Raw genomic sequence first — 17,371 nt, 5'->3', positions numbered from 1 at the left:
AGTAGATACAATCTCTCTGCCACCTACTGATGCACTCATGACCCATCAGTCATACCTGATGCCTCTGGGGCAGGCTTGCGACATTCCTATTGCCTGTAGTCCTTATATCTTATATTAGACCTCTAGACTTTTTATCTTACAGGTTTGCTATCCTTTCCACAATATCTAAAGCTTTGCTAATATTTATTTTTAAAAATATATTTTTAATATAGATAGATAGATAGATAGATAATTGATAGACAGACATCTCATAATTGCTTCATAGATAGTTAAAGAGCACACACATGGAATATTCTTTAAGATAGAAACTCAAATATACATCCTCAAATATACTGAAGATTTTGGCTTAGTGATTGCATCATCTAATATTTATTATTAAATATAGACGACATGACTGATTGACCTACAGAAACTTATTGAGCTGCATCAGTTATATATATATATATAGATGCACATCCTCTTGCCTAAGAGTCTCATGTTGGGAATTCCGGAAGCAAAGACTGGCATCTTTGATTAGCTCCAGAGTAAAACTGCAGAAACTTAAATTTTAACTGCAAGGGTATTTGTCACAATATTGCAAAACATGAAATATTATTTTACTAGAAATTATCAGTGTTCTATCCATTCTATGGAATATTAGTTGTTCAGAAAAAAAGAGTAGATTCATGGTTATTATTTGGAGGGTTCATGTATTATGTAGTGAATGATAACTGCCAAGTAAAGTATAGGATCGCCTCCCATTTGAAAAACTCAGAAAAAAGGAAGGGGATTAATATTGATATTGGTTTATCCTGACAGCGAAATAAAGCAGTGTTGGAGAGAGGGAAGGGCTACTGTCCCGCCTCTTACCTCTGTAGGCATCAGACAGATACGGAGCATCCCACTTGGAAACACGGAACTGCAAATAAATGTTCATCTATGCAAAGAGCATTGTGAAAGATACACAAAAACATGAAGGGTATTAAGCAAGGGTAGAAGAAAAAAAACAGACGAAAGTAGAGGGTCGGGTTGGCAGGAAATTACAATTGTAGAGTAGTCATCCCTATGGATATGGATGAGGCTGTAGGTGGAGGTGTCACTCATCGCTCTCATCTCAGCTTCTAATGTGAAGTGTTAATTGCTTTAGAAGTAAGAATTCTGAACAGCAGGTAGGTATGTTTTCTCAGGGACTATAAGTAGCAAATTTCAACACCTGATGAATCATGTTACTTCTCATCTCACTTAACAAACCCTAAGAGGCAGCAAAAACTTTCTGTGGAGGATTCATTTCCCTCAGTAAAAAATGCTTGAGATGGAGACGTGGGCCAGAAAATGGAGCAGAAAGATCAGGAAAGAGAAATTATAAAGCTGTCATCACAAATAGCACTGTTCTCTGGACGAGGATAAGAGGGCTACTGACGTCAAGTGCTTGCCTTTCCTTCTGTAGAAAAGCAAACCATCAAAAACTTAGAGATCAAAATTTAAAAGAGACAAATATTGAGTCTCTAGATGATTAGAAACATGAAGAAAATGCTATACTGGGTGATGTGTGTGTAACAGAATTTAAGCAAGCACTACAATAGTCATAGAGTGAGCAGAACTAGTTATAGTAAATGAGATTACACTCCTATTTCTGAAAGAATTCCTCATGATCCAGGAAATGAGTTTCTGATATTCCTGCTGTGTGTGGTAACATGTCTCAGCCAGCCTTGTTGACATTTAAATGTTGTCTTTCATAGAGAGCAACGGGGAGTGTCAGCGTTGGTTGATTTTTATGTATAACAGCTTTTGTTCCTAAATGGACCAAAGATAGATTTAAAAAGAACTTAAATTTGAACAAGAACATTTAAGCTAGGAGTTTAAACTAAGAAGGGAGAAAATATGGATGAGGGGAGTAATAAGCACTAAAAATAAGATTCAAAAGACTCATTATGATACTTACTAAACCCAAAGGAGACCAGAGATTGGCCATCAAGCATCTAACAGTGATCAAGAAAGAGACAAGATGCATCAAGAACTATTGTACCCTTGGAATGGAAAACATCGCCATGAACTTAAATTTTATTTGTAATACTAGTAAACGTATAGGAGTAGACACAATCCTGCATACTTACTGTAATGCTGAGCCCTTTTCTGGGTGTGCTCCATATATTAAATTATTTAATCCTCACAAAATCTACTTAAGTTCACAACATGTTTGCCTCCTTTTATAAAAAAGTCAAGGAACAAAGTGATATGTAATTTGTTCCTGGTGAGGAATAAAGCTGAGATGTTATTTATTGACAATAAATAAATAAGGGACAAATAGGAGGACGTGTAAAAATTTTATCTATTCGTCTATTTCAAGTTTTTATTAAGCATCAACAAAGCTGCAAAAACAAACCAAGCTGACACTCACATTTTCTACAACAAGCTGTGTTGTTTGAAACTAAGTTGCCCTCACGATATTTCTATGGAACTGACCGCTAAGATGAAAGTCCCTGCAAGCTTGGAGTGATACAACCTGATGACTCAATTCTCCCACCTTCTCCCTCTAATTGGACTCCTGGGACACCCAGTTCGCACAGCCGAGTGAGAGGACATTTGCCTTCCTTTGGCGAGAAGATGTCCTTGGCGTATGAAGCCCACCAGTGTTTTCATTGCCTGGCTGTAACTCAAGAAGTAGCACTTTGCTTGGCATTGACTCTTTTGGAAGCAGGAGCGTAACTCAGACAGTGAAGTGTGGACCGGTTTTAATTACAAGATGCAAAGGATCCAAAATGTGTTTATACTAATTTGCTTCTAGACCATCATTTAAAAACAAACACAAAGTTTAGTTTTATGAATAGCTCTCAAATTCCCCTTTTGGTGATACCCTTACCTTCTTCTGAAAACTTTACAATATTATTCATTTGAAATGTAAACTCCTCAACCATTGCTAATTTCTCTTGGGTGGAGGGCAACATAAACATCATAGTGTGGAATTAAACTATTAGGCTTGCAACTCTTCTGTGGAAATAAACAGGGATCCTTGCAAAGAGTAAGGATGGCACACCAGTGGACAGTTAAATAAAAGTAATTTTAAAGAGCTGGTTTTATTTACAGGTTTCTGTTGCTGTTTTACTTCTCTGTTGCTTGCTTGTTTTTGTGCTTGGGGATCAAACCCAGAGCGTTGCTTGGGTGTGTTAGGAAAGTGCTATACCACTGAGCTCCACTGAGCCCCTAGCTGAGAACACACTTCCCCTTCTAAACAAGGCCAAGTAGAATGTTGAGGGAAGGAGTTTGTGGAAATGAATTAAGAGATATCAATTACCCAATTCAGAAATTATATATTGACCACAAGGCCCTTCAATCTCAATCTCACCTAAGGAATCAGACATAGTTAGGTTTCTGTTGCCATGATAATGCTGACCCAAGTCAACTTGGAGAAGAAAGGACTTATTTGATTTATATAGTTATCATGAAGGGAGATTGGGTCACCACCTCAAGGCAGAAAACTGGAGGCAGGAATTGAATCAGAGATCATGGTAAAATGCAAAACAAAACAAAACCCTAACCAGTACAAACTTGAAACCAAAATAGGCACATTGCACACCCCTTTATAGATGGACTGAAGCTATTCCTTTTAGGAAGTATGTATCTTAGTTAGGGTTTCCATTGCTGTGAAGAGACACCATGGCCAAGGAAACTCTTATAAAGGTCAACATTTAATTGGGGCTGGTTTATGGTTTCAGAGGTTTAGTCCATTGTTGTCATGGCAAAACATAGGTACACTGCTAAAGTTAGGCCAAGACCTTACTGCTTTTGACAGGCTATGTCATCAATCCAAGCAAGACCCTAAAAACTCCCACTGTTCCATTAGTCTGATGGGAGCTCAATGAAATTGACGATGAAGACACTATCCATCAGTCACCTGAGCTTACATAGTAAGGTGCTCTGAAACCTGTGAAGTAGCCAAGAGGATTTGTAATCAACAGATAATCTAGCAACAAGACTTTTGGGGATGACAGAGCTCAATGGCAGTGTATGCTGAACATATTCAAGGCTATAGGTCTTGTCCCAGCACACACACACACCACAGAGAGAGGGGGAGGGGGAGGGGAGAGGGAGAGAACAAGAAAGAAAAAGAAGAAAGAAAGGTCAAATTCCTTTCTGAGAATATTAAGAAAAAACCAGCTATGTAGAGTGCCCTAATATGTACTAAATGGGCTATAGGGGTAATAGTAGCTTAGTACTCAGTAAAATGATGTTATGCAGTTGTACTGGGAAACAATTTTCTTGGATAGAGTTACTTTCATTAATGGTTAAACATTATCTGTTTTCAAATCCTATGAAGTGTAATATATTTCCATCATTTAAAACTAGAGCTACTCAGAATGCAATATAACTTGTTGCTCTTCCCAGTATCTCACCATACAATCTTTCTGTTCCTTTGACTTCACTCTCAGAATGATTGAATTAGCAGAAACGGTTTATAATTTAACTAGCAAAGTTTTCTCACCAACCAGCTGCCTGTTCTGCAAGGCTGGGTGAGTCCAACCTTCTGACATTGCAACATGGACCTGGTCATCTACAAAACTCAGGCTCAAGAACCACATAACCCACTACAAACATACATACATACATACATACATACATACATACATACATACATACACAACCTCATAATGTCTTAAGTAAGCTTGGGATTCTATGTGAAACTGCATTCAAGCTATTCCTAACGCATACAAAGAATCATGGCCAATTTTCTGAGGTACTGCCAAACTGATTTCCAGAGCGGTTGTACCAGCTTGCAATCCCACCAGCAATTGAGGAGTGTTCCAGCAATACCACTCCTGGGCATATACCCAGAAGATTCTCCAACATATAATAAAGACATATGTTCCACTTATTTATAATAGCCAGAAGCTGGAAAGAGCCCAGATGTCCCTCAACAGAAGAATGGATACAGAAAATGTGGTATATTTACACAATGGAGTACTACTCAGCTATTAAAAACAATGAATTTATGAAATTCTTGGGCAAATGGATGGATCTGGAGAATATCATCCTGAGTGAGGTAACCCAATCACAAAAGAACACACATGATATGCTCCCACTGGTGAGTGAATATTATTAGTCCAGAAACTCAGAATACCGATGATACAATTCACAACCCACATGAAACTCAAGAAGAAGGAAGACTAAAGTGTGGATACTTTGATCCTTCGTAGAAGGGGGAACAAAATACCCATGGAAGGAGTTATAGAGACAAAATTTGGAGCTGAGACAGAAGGAAGGACCACCCAGAGACTGCCCCATTTGGGGATCCATCCCATATACAATCACCAAACCCAGACACTATTGTGAATGCCAACAAGTGCTTACTGACAGGACCCTGATATAGCAGTCTCCTGAGAGGCTCTGCCAGTGCCTGACAAATACAGAAGTGGATGCTGACAGCCATCTATTGGACAAAGCACAGGGTCCCCATTGAAAGAACCAGAGAAAGGACCCAAGGAGCTGAAGGGGTCTGCAGCCCAATAGAAGGAACAACAATATGAACTAACCAGTATCTCCAGAGCTCCCTGGGACTAAACCACCAATCAAAGAAAATACATGGTGGGAATCATGGCTCCAGCTGCATATGTCGCAGAGAATGGCCTAGTCAGTCACCAATGGGAGGAGAGGCCCTTGGTCCTGTGAAGGCTCTATGCCTCTATGTAGGGGAATGCCAGGACCAGGAAGCAGGGATGGGTGGGTTGGTGAGCAGGGGTAGGAGGTTTTTGGTGGGGAAACCAGGAAAGGGAATGATATTTGAAATGTAAATAGAGAAAATGTCTAATAAAAAAAAAGAATCATGGCTAATGCTAAACTACCTTGGAGGGCAAGACAATAACAGCAATTACTGATTTTTATCAGACTTTGATTAGTTAGACTCCGAGCTGGAGACAAGTGAGATAGAATAAGATAGCGCAAATAGAGAGGGTCCTGTGGACAAAGGGAGTTAAGCAGGGTTATGGCTATCTGGGAAGACATGGGGAGGCAAGTGGTTAGGAGGATGGAAAAAAATCATTCATTCATAAAGGAGGTTGTAATTTGGTTCAGATATGGACGGAGATGGGGGAGAAGTACAGAGGATCAGGAATCTGTAAAGAAGTGTGTAGCAGTGGAGAAGGGGGAATTAGGTGTAGCCACTAGAAAGTCCCAGATGTCAGGGACACAAGGTTCCCAGGACCCAACAGGGAGGACATTAGCCAAAATACCCAACACAGTGAAGATGGAACCTGTAGAGACCATATCCAGGATATAGGCACAGGCCTCAGTTGAGGGATGGGGCTACCCACCCACCTCAAAGATATTTATCCAGAATTCCTCCTGTCAAAAGGAACTGAATGGACAAAGAGTAGAGCAGAAACTGAAGGGAGGGCCATCCAGAGACTGCCCCACTTAGGGATCTATCCCATCTGCTGACCCCAAACCCAGACACTATGGCTGATGCCAAGAAGCCCTTGCTGACAGGAACCTGGTATAGCTGTCCCCTGAGAGACTCTACCAGAGCCTGACCAATACAGATGTGGATGCACACAGCCAAACATTGGACTGAGTGTGGGGACCCCAATGGAGAAGTTATGGCAAGGACTAAAGGAGTCGAAGGGGTTTGTGACGCCATAGGAAGAACAACAATATCAACCAACCAGACTCTCCAGAGCTCCCAGGGACTAAACCACCAACCAAAGAGTACCTATGGAGGGACTCATAGCTCCAGCCGCATATGTAACAGAGGATTGTCTTATCTAGCACCACTGAGAGGGAAGGCCCTTGGTTCTGTGAAGGCTTGATGACCCAGGGTTGGGGAATGCTAGGGTGCTGAGGAGGAAGTAGGTGGGCAGGTGGGGAAGTACACTTATAGAGGAAGGAGGAGAGGGAAAGGATAGAGGGTTTGTGGAGGGGAAACTGGGAAGGAGGGTAACATTTGAAAAGTAAATAAACTAACCAATAAAAAATGAAAAACAAGAAAATGTGCATGTACACCATGGAGTGTTATCCAGCTGTTTAAAAAATAAACTCATGAAATTCACAGGTAAATAGATGGAACTAGAAAAAATGATTTGGAGTAAGGTAACCCAGACCCAGAAAGACAAACGTAGTATGTATTTGCTCATATGTTGATATTAATTATTAAGTCGATGATAACTATAATGCACAGTAGTTAAGTGTAGATAGAATAAGGAACTTGGAGGAAGCAGATAGATCTCCCTAGGACAGGGAAACAGAATAGAGAGTTCTAGGTGGATGGGGTGGGACTGCACTCAGAGGATCAAGTGGAGAGTTGGAGGACAGAGGGAAATTAGGGAGGGAACATGGGAGAGACAGCTAAAATTTATGGCCATTGGATGGGTAATATGGAAACCTAATTCATTAGAGGCTTCCTAAAATATATACATGTATTAAGGTGGTCTAAATGAAATTACCAGATAACAGAGCTGGACTGGACATTTCTTGTCACCAAATGAAGCTCCAAGTGCTGGGAATGAGTTGTATCTAAATAAGTTGTTGGTCAAATGGGTCCCACAGGAACCCATAAACAACCCAAGCTGTTGCAAGGGCCTATTGTTGAAGACAATACCCATACCCCTCAGTAGACACAGAGTTGAGCTGGTACCTACATAGAGCCTTCACCCCTACAGCTAGCGCTATTGATACCAGAAGGTATTATGCATAGGGCCAAAGGAGAAACATAAACACCAACACAGACACAAACTCTTGGATCTATAAGATTTTCCTGCCTGCAAGATATGGTTGTGCAGTGGAGACACAGAGATCTCAGGGGTAACCAGTCAATGGCTGATTTGATTTAAGACCCATTCCATGAGATGGAACCCATACCTGACACTTTTTGAGTGACCAAGACCTTGACACTAGATAGCTTAATGACTGAGGCTAAAACTAAAGACTACTGCTCTATTAAAGGAACATAGCTATAAAATGACATCTAATGACTTCTTGCCATATGCATAGACAAGTGCCCAGCTCAGGCACCATCAGAGAAGCTTTCTATCACAGCAAGGAACAAATGCATAGTCCCAAAGCCAGACAAGATGCAGAAAGCCAAAGGCCTTGGGAGTGCTTAGCCATAACTGGGGTATCTCCATCAAATTCCTTCACAGAGCTCAGGGAAGGCCATTGAGAGAGTAGGCAGAAAGAGTGAGCCAGAGGGGATGGAAGGCACCAAGCAAACAAGGTCTTCTAAACACAGATGCTGGGTCTGGGCATCATGCTGCCGTCTGTGTGTCAGTATCCGGGTCTGTGAGGGAACAGGTCTGTGCGTCTGCGTCTGTTTCTTGTGCCTTTTCCTTCTGCTTGTTTTGTCCTCTTCCTGTCTGTTCGTTGTTTTATATTATTTCACTTTATCATTATCCTTTAAAAGCCTATTTGTTTTCTAGTGAGAGGCGGAAAAGGGTTGCTCTGGATGGAGGGGAGGTGTGGAGGAACTTGGAGGAGCAGAGGAAGAGGAAACTGCACTCAGGATCTGTTATATGAAAAGAAATCTATTTCCAATGAAAGAAAGAAAACCTCTTTAATGGAAGCACTTTGCTTAACATTTTGTATGGCTCCCACTGAACAGGACACAGATCCTGAGCTTTCTGCTTTGGAAGAGCAAGTGTTATGATTTGGGCTCAAAGTCTGGTCCACACATAAAGCATGCGCTCCACCCCTGAGCTCACCACTCCTGCGTGTGTGTGTGTGTGTGTGTGGCCCCTTTAACAGTTTGGTGATGCAACTGAGCAGTATAACTGTGAAAAGCAGGTGGGAATTAATGCAAAAACCACCATAACAATACCACTTACTTTATAAATAAAGTTACAACCATGTAGATGTTTTGGCTGAATGCTTTTGAGCTTGATAGCCAAGTTGCCAAATCCGCATTGATTGTTTGCCCTGAGCCCAATTTTAAGCAAAAGATCCTCTGTCCTAAGGTATTCTATACCTCCATTATCTTGTAGATTTTGACTGGCAATCCCCAATAGAGCCCTTCTATTCCCTGAGATGAAGTTTAATAATAATGAAAAATGTCCCCCAAAGGCCCTACAAAGCTAATGCATTCTTTCCAGAAGACCGAGTGCTCCCCTCCCCTTCCCTTAGCTGTTGACACTCCCTTGAGCTACTTTGCTGAGACTCTTCTGTCAGGTTTTTGCAGCACATTCATTCTGTTCAGCTCAAGTCCATGATCGCTCAACTCCCCAATGACTTAGGGAATTTTTAGTCTGAAAACAAATGTCAGTGTGAGGAATAAGAGGTAAGAGAAGGAACTCGCTGGGGAGGAGCTGGGGATGCACACAGAAAGAGAAATGCTCATCGGTGGCTTCATCGCTGCACTGAAGTGCAAGGGTAAGAAGAGATAGAAACACCCAGAAGAGCTGTCATCTGAGCATCCAACAATGGCTCACTTGTAATGAGCCCTAAAACACAATTCTCGTAGTTTCTTCTAACCTCTCTTCCTCTCAGGTGCAAGAGTAAAAAAAAAATATTGTTTAGATATTGTCCACAAGAGCTATGGTGGTGCTCAAGAATAGAGAATAAATATAGAATGAGCTCAATTCATTATTTGTATGTGTGTGTGGTGGGTATGTGCACATATGTATGTGTGTGCAGGAGGTCCAGTTGTGTGAATGTGTATGTGGAAGCTAGATATTGTTCTTCAGGTGCCATCTCTCTAGGGTCTCTCACTGGCTTGAACCTTGCCAATAGGCTAAGCCGGCTGGCCTGAAAGTCCCAGGAGTCCACTCGTCCCTGCCCATTCAGGAATAAGATTGCAAGTACACACCACCACAGCTGGCATTGTCTTAACAGCAGGCTTTGGTGGTCTCATCAGGTCCCCTTACCTTCCTGGCAAGTGCTTTGCTGACTGAGCTATCTCCCAGCCCTCGATGTCATTCTCATACATCTCGATCACACTACAAAATCCCAAGAGCTCTGATCAATGGACGTAGCCACAAAGAGAAAGGGGAAAGGTATCCTGGAAAAGGAAGGGACAACAAATTAAACTAAAGGTGAAACCAATCAAGTGTACATTGCAAATGGGTTCTTTCATAAAACTAAAAGTGTTATCAAATATTAAGATAATTGTCTGAATAGAGTCACTGTTCTTTAAGTATTTTCCTTAAGGGTCTCCTCCTCCTCCGCTCTTTCCCTTCCCCAGGATCTTCACTCTTTCTTTTGGTTCTGTGAGTAAGAAAATGGAATGGAATAGTTATCTGAGATCCCATGTCCTGGATGACTTGATCATGAGATTGGATCCAAACACAAAGATTCCCTTTCCTGTGATGCTGTCATCATGGTAAATACGTATGCTAGTGCCTGTGCCCCTAGATCTGTAGGAAGCACTGCTGAGCTTCTTGATGAATACAGATGGATACTGAGCACATGGTGTTTTACAGAGCCGATAAATATGACCTAATATTGACCATAATCCCTTTTTTCTTGTGTGTGTTTCTTTGTAGGTACACTTGTGGGGATATGCATGTGGGTGTGTATGTGGGAGGTTGGTACATACACATGTGTGCTCATGTATATGGAGATCAGAGAATACCTTGGGTGTTGTTCCTCAGGTGCCATCCTCTTTGTAAATGTGTGACAAGGCCTCTTTTTGGCCTGAAACTCACCAAGTAGGCTAGTCTGGATGAGAATTGAGACCAAGGATCCACCCATCTCTGCTTCCCCAGCCCTGGGATTACAATTATCACCATCCCTGGGATTACAATTATCACCATCCCTGGCTTATTAAAATATGAGTTCTGGGGGAAACAAACCCAGGTCCTAGACAAGTACTTTACCCACTGAGCTATCTCCCCGGCTTTTCCAGAGTGCCTTTTAACTGGGTGACTGCCTCTTCTTAAACGATGCATCAAGTGAACACCGGGAAGGAAAACCACATAGTGGCTTCCTTAGCAGCAGTTACTGCGTGGCTTAAATCTGTCCCCGAGAGCTCAGGACTTAGAAAACGACCACCCTGCTGCTTCCCAAGAAGGGCAGAGGCTCTGCAAGAGTGGAAGAGTATCTGTGTGAGCAACAGATTAAAGTTTTTGCTTTTAAGTTTAAAAACACCAAAAGAACTGCTTCTAAGCGAGCATTACAAATGTTGCGTCAGCCCTTGCCTTCAGGAAGCTTGAGGGAGCAGAGCTTGGTACTTTGGAGCTTAGCAGAACATTAAAGGGCTGTATATCTCTTTCCTGCCACAGTGCCCAAACAGAAAGATCATCTCTCATTTTAAAAAGCTTTCACGTCTCAAGGTCCCTTGACCACACAGCTTCATTTTGTGTGAGTTGTATATTGTTATTTGTTTTGGAGGTCGGATTACATTTATCTTTTTAATGTTTTTCCTTTGGTTTCTTTTTTCCGGGATTGCTCTTTTGAGAAAATGCACGTTAGGTTCAGAACTCAGTTAATATTCATTAAGGACAAAAATATCTTCAGTGAGTTTTTTAAAACTGATAGATAATAGATCAACCTAAATGTATTTTTAAAAGACTGCTCTTAAAACTATTTTTAAAGGTTAAGGATACTGCCACACAGCATGTACATTAGTCATTTTGTTTTGCAGGGTCTCACTATGTAGCCTTGATGGCCTGGAACTTACTAGTAAACTAAACAAACAGGTCTTGAATTCATCGAGCCCCTCCTGCCTCTGCCTCCCAAGTGCTGTGATCAGTACACCTGGCAGCTGTGCATTTAATGCACACAGTTTAGGAAATGACAGCAAAGGATGCTTCTTGTTCTATCAGATTAAAATAATAGGGAACAGCTTAGCTTGGAGTGGGGCAAGTTTGTTTCTCTCCCTGAGACACCCACTGGCTTCCAGTGCCTGGTGAACACACTGTGATTCTCACAGACTGAAGCTTCTCACTCTCCACAAAGCTGCCTCACCAGGTGCGTTCTGAAATGAACCTCGGTTCTGGTTAACTCCACGTGCGTGCTGGGGACTGCTCTGGTGACTAGTACAACTGGGCTTGCGTTGAGTTGTCAGTTGTTGCACTGATAAGGCAAATGTAAGCATTGGTAAAATGTCAAACACTGCACAGTGCTTTTTGAAGTGAGTTTTGTTTTGGCAGACTTTCTGAGAAGGTCTTCCGACTCCTAGGGATTGTGGATCACACTTTCAAAACCAGTGCTCTGAAAAGTCATGTTGCTATCCCATGTAATTAGCAAAAAAAAAAAAAAAAAAAGATAAAATGTATCAGATTGTCCTTTGTTCCCAAATAAAGTGTCAGAGTGAATGAAATAAATAGCTCACCATCCATTTTAAAATCTTCTTTTAAAATCACTTTGTTTTGTAGAGCTTATAAGCTAGTAACATGTGAAACGAAATAAAAACTCAATGTTGTTCCCATAACAAATAAAAAGGCATGTGTAGAATCATTGCTACAGTATCTGGGAATGCTTCATATCTATTAATTTTACTCTTGGCCAAATATAAAATTGGGTCTTTAAAGGGGTTTGGGTGTGTGGGCATAGCTCAGCAATAAGGAATTTGCTGAATATGCAAGAGGCTCTGGATTGAATCCCTAACACCAGCAAGGAGAGAGGGAATGGAGAAAAGATAGGAAAGGAAGAGGAACACATACATGCACTATCATTCATGCTGTGCACACACATGCACACACACACACACACACACATACAGAGGAGTGGAGGTTAAATTTTATTTTGTATTTTGACTACTTAAATAAAACTGTTAAAAACACAATTCAATTTTAAGTAGTCTTTAATAGTATTAATGAAAAGTCAATGCAAATAGTAAAATTATATATACAATTTAATTTTATTTACAAAGACCTCAATTCATACAGATCACAAAGTACAGTATCTAAGTAGTCATATAAAAGGAATATAAGAGTATGTGTACATGTATGCTGATCAACGTTATCTTACAAATGCAACAGAAGGATAAAGAGAAACACTGCAGATAACTCTCTGGTGATGTAGGAGTCTGCTCAAGATTCTACTCCAGGGCTGGAGAGATGGCTCAGCCGTTAAAGGCTAGGCTCACAACCAAAAATATAAGATTCTACTCCATTTATCATGTTCCCAAATGTGTTTTTCAAGACAACCTTAATCTTTGTCAGTCACCACCTGAAAAGCTGTGCTGCATTCCTTAAAATGAAGAACACAAGAAAGGCATTTTTTTCTTTATTAATATGTTCTGAGCTGGGGGCCTGAATGCTCTGGGGCAGCCCCGTACTGGACAGCAGCTCTCTGGAGACTGCAGAGGGTGAAGTCTCAATTTGTGGCATTTGCCAATTTCATAATAATAAATATTTTTTACCCAGGGCCCATTTCAAGCAAACAAGTTTTACAGCCAGTTTGTAAAAGTTCTTCATGTTTGACATTTAGCAATCCCATGCTCTTACAGCTGCTAAGAGGTGGCATGTACACAGCCCAGCAGCTCCCTGGCTTCTAGCATTAGAGGGAGCTGGGAGCAAAGCCCGACTCTGCAGCAATCAGGCAACAGCTTCAATGACAGGTAAGCCACTAGAAAGGATGACTACCAGAGCTGATTTATAAGTACATGGAGGCCCAGGGAAGGGACTTGATTTCCCAGGAGCATCCAGTGTCACTGGATCACACATCATTGTATTCTCTCCCCCTAACAGTCGAGCTGTGGTTCTCAAATGCTGCTGTGTTTAAATCACCTGAAGAATGTCAAGAGACTCCAGCTCAGTGAGCCCTCCTCAGGCTTCTGGCTCAGAAGGTCGGAGCAAAGCCCTAGATGGTGTGTTTCTAAGGAGGTGTGGTGGGTAGTTCTGAGAGGCTCTGAAACTGCTCACTGGGGATGTGTGTTACTTCCCCATTGCAGTGATAGGATTGTAGTGAGAACTTTGGTTTCTTTTTAAAAATACAGAAATATTGATAAGAATCTGCTCATTTGAATCCCAGATGTGAGATGCGGGGATGCTTCAGATTGTCCCATAGCAGCTGGCTAGGGTTTGCCTCCTGCTCTAGCAGGGACATGACTTTGCCAGTTGTAGACAGTTTCTGCAACATCTGTAGATGGCGTGTGATATTTGGAATTCTGGAGACTTTTCAGAGGCTATATACATGCTGCGATCCCAAAAGGTAAGCTGTTGGTTTTTTGGTTGGTTGCTGTTTATTGCTGTCGGTCAGTTTGTAAAATAGTCATGTGCAAAGAAAAAACAAAAAACAAAAGGAGTTAAATACCCTGATGCCAAAGATCAACCTTGTCCCAAGGAACTCAACACTAATGATAACTTATCCTCCATTCTTTTTCCTCTCCTATCTAGTTAGGGGATTGAACAGATGGAAGAAAAGGGGTGGAGAAGAGTGGAAGAAAGAAGACTCACAAATAGCAAAAGAAAGCTATACAGGATGGCTGAGAAATAATAGTAATAATAATAATGGAAGGGAAGGGAGATTGCTCCTACTTGTGCCAGGCTGGCCCCTTACTCTGGGGACTGCGAGGTTCTCCATCTACCACTGAAAATGAAGACAACTCAAAGCCACCATTCCTCTAGCACGTTTGGTTCTTCTTGACTATTTGTCTGTTATACATCCTTGTATTTGCCATTTTTGACAATTCAGTTAAATATGCATTGAACAGGTGTTTGTTTGCAGTGTCCTGTCTCTCATGTTTCATGTCAAGGACACCAAGACAATCCCCACAATTTTGCAATGAGAAGTTCAGAACTCAGAAGGGGAGGCATGAACAAAGAATTTCAGTGCAATATGCATTAGGTTGAAGCTTTCCCAGATGCCATGGAATCATGGAAGGTACTCAATTCAGTCTGAGATATCTCTCTAAGAGAACTGATATCTGAGGCAAATATAAGGAAGTTGATAGACTGGAACAGTTCCAGGAGTTGCGGCATTGGAGTTAATTAATAGAGAAATGTCTATGCCAGAATGCCCTCTCCAAAACACAAATTTAAACAACACTGACATTGTATCTCATCTCATTCAGAATGGTCATCATCAAGAAAATAAATGATAATAAATTCTGGTGAAGATTCAAGGGTAGAAGGCAGTGGGGGGGTCAGGTTTATATACTATTGCTGGAAATGTGAATTAGCCTAGGAAGCATGGAAGTAAATACGGAGGTTTCCCCCGCCCCCCAAAAAAAACTCACTAAAAGTAGAACTCTAAAATAGAACTATACTCCATGATCTAGCTATATTATTCCTTGATATTTACCTGAAGGAATCTAAGTCAGCAAACAATGGAATATCTGCATATCCATGTCATTGTGGTACCATTCCCAATAGCCAAGGTTAGAGTCAGCCTAGTGCCCGTTAGCAGGCATGAGTGGAGGAAGAAGATATATGCACATACAACACTAAAAAAAGGAAAAAAAAAGTGCATTGTTTGTAGGAAAAGGTAAGATACTGGAGATTATAATGTTAAGCAAAAGAAGCCAGACTTAAAGAGACAAATATTACATGTTTTCTCTTCTATGTAGAATCTAAATGAACAGTAAAGTCATACAAATAAAAGGGAGACTTTTGGCTTGGGGAGACAAGAGAGTAGATGAGAGATGAATAAAAATGGTATTTATCTCCCTCAGCATTTACGTGTGTTTCTTAAAACTATGAAGATATAAATCCCATTTCTTGTTCCCTCCATCTCCTGGTCACCAGACTGGGATGGACTGAGTCTCTCCACAGTGCATGTACCAAACTCTTACCTGAAATGAGACAGTATCACTGAGGCTGGTGCCTGTGTGAGATACCCAGGAGCTTCTAACGTCCTTTCCAGCATCTGAGGATACAGTAACATGTTGTCAGCCTCACCAGCATGAGGCCTTCACCAATCACGGAGGCCTTACCTGGGAGTTCCGTGCTCTAGAACTGGAAGCAGTAAACTTAAATCATTAAAATTTACCAATAGAGCAGATCTGGTGTTTTCAGACCAAGTTCATGAAAGCATCTGTTTCCTTTTAAAGCTACACACTGGATCCTGGGACCACCTTTCAAGTGCTGTTGGCAAATTGGGATTCATTTGTATTAATCTCATTTGTTGCATAGTTAGGTGATTTTGTTAATCACAAATTAGCAACAAGATGTGAGCAAGTCCTATAGACAACTGGGCAAAGGAAAGGCAGAATTCAACATCACTGTCAACCCTTGCGATACTTATTGAAGGCTTGTCCCTGCCTACTGCAGCCTCTCAATACAATCTTATGTCTTTCCAGTTTGGAATCTGATATCATCAGGCTGAAAGAAGACATTTAGATTAAAATCTTTTCAAACATGCGTTAAACGTCTGTTATATGACATAAGCAAAAAACAATAAAACAATCCACATCTTCTAAGGACTGTAGTCCTTTTTACAGCTCTTTCCTGGGAATAAGAAAGTCTACTGCAGCTCCCCAGCCAACTTTCCTCTCTGTCTTGCAGAACTTGGGGAGACTACTAATTGCTAATTCTAAACAAGTCACTGTCAGGGGAAGTGTGGAATCATGACAAGTTCAGACTAATTTCAGAGGGTGGGATAGACATTAGGAAGGCAAATGCCGTTATTACTAAACCCAGCAATCTCCACTAGCATTAGCTCTGCAGTGTTAGGATTGGGCTAAACCCTTTCCATGCATTGTATCATTTAAAAAGAAGTTCAAGTTCATTTTTCCACCTGGCAGAATTGTGCAGTGGGTGGTAGTTAACGCAGAAAATCACAACTGGTTTAAGTGCTGAGAATAGCATCAGTGAAGTGCCCCTCCCAGACCAAGTCAGTCAGCATTCCAGTAGGGAGAGGGTAGGGGTTCCCAACCCCTCACCCCAAACTGAGGCGCTATGAACACTCCATAGCTTTGGGGGAATAGAGAATCAGTTTTCTTTAAGTGTGCAGCTCTTGGTAGGTCAACCACGCTCTGCTTCACTGATGGGTTATTAAAATTTTAACATGAGGTTGGGTCAATACAGAAGTAGATGTGGATGGCTCCGAGGCCTAGGGTAGAACCAAACACTGATTTTAAAAATATCAACAAAATGGTTCCTAATGATATTCTGCTATACTCGTAGGCTAGGTGCCCCCTCAAGAACTTAGAGAGTCTTCCTCTGAAAACTGGTAGGAGCAGATACAGAGACCCACAGGCAAACATTAGGTGGAGGCTCGTGAACTCAACAGAAGAGGGAGAGGAAGAATGTAGGAGCCAGAGGGGTCAAGGGCACCATGAACACAGCCCACAGGCTTCACTAAGCAGGACTCATAGTAACTCAGAGAGATTGAAGATGCATCCACGGAGCCTGCATGGCCTGCACCAGGGTCTCTACATATGCTGTGTTCTGCATATGAGCTGTGATTCTTTAGCTTGGGGTTTTTGTGGGACTCTGAACAGTGGGGCTGGGGTGTCTGACCCTTTTTGCTTGATGGTGGGGCATTCTACTGGATTGTCTCATCCAGCTTTGATATGAGGGTTTGT

General features: G+C 41.4%; 1 long non-coding RNA gene and 1 pseudogene across 2 annotated transcripts in view; both read right to left on the bottom strand.

The window, feature by feature from the left end:
• On the bottom strand, positions 1 to 74 carry LOC115031227 (small nucleolar RNA SNORA17; annotated as a pseudogene).
• Positions 75 to 12,783: 12,709 nt separating this feature from the next.
• LOC110295124 (uncharacterized) overlaps positions 12,784 to 17,371 on the bottom strand; it is a 43,540-nt gene continuing 38,952 nt past the window's right edge. For both annotated transcript variants that reach the window (XR_003836761.1, XR_015046888.1), the window contains exons 2-4: positions 15,638 to 15,711; positions 15,148 to 15,289; positions 12,784 to 14,092 (exon numbers count right to left, since the gene is read on the bottom strand). This is a non-coding gene — a long non-coding RNA (uncharacterized LOC110295124). The remainder of the gene's footprint in view (positions 14,093 to 15,147; positions 15,290 to 15,637; positions 15,712 to 17,371) is intronic.

Source organism: Mus caroli, unplaced genomic scaffold (genome assembly GCF_978045245.1).
Source record: "Mus caroli unplaced genomic scaffold, Mus_caroli_1 scaffold_4, whole genome shotgun sequence".
In the NCBI taxonomy this organism is placed as follows: Eukaryota; Metazoa; Chordata; class Mammalia; order Rodentia; family Muridae; genus Mus; species Mus caroli.
The sequence above is the reverse complement of the archived record's forward strand: the minus strand, read 5'-3'. Positions and strand labels throughout refer to the sequence as shown.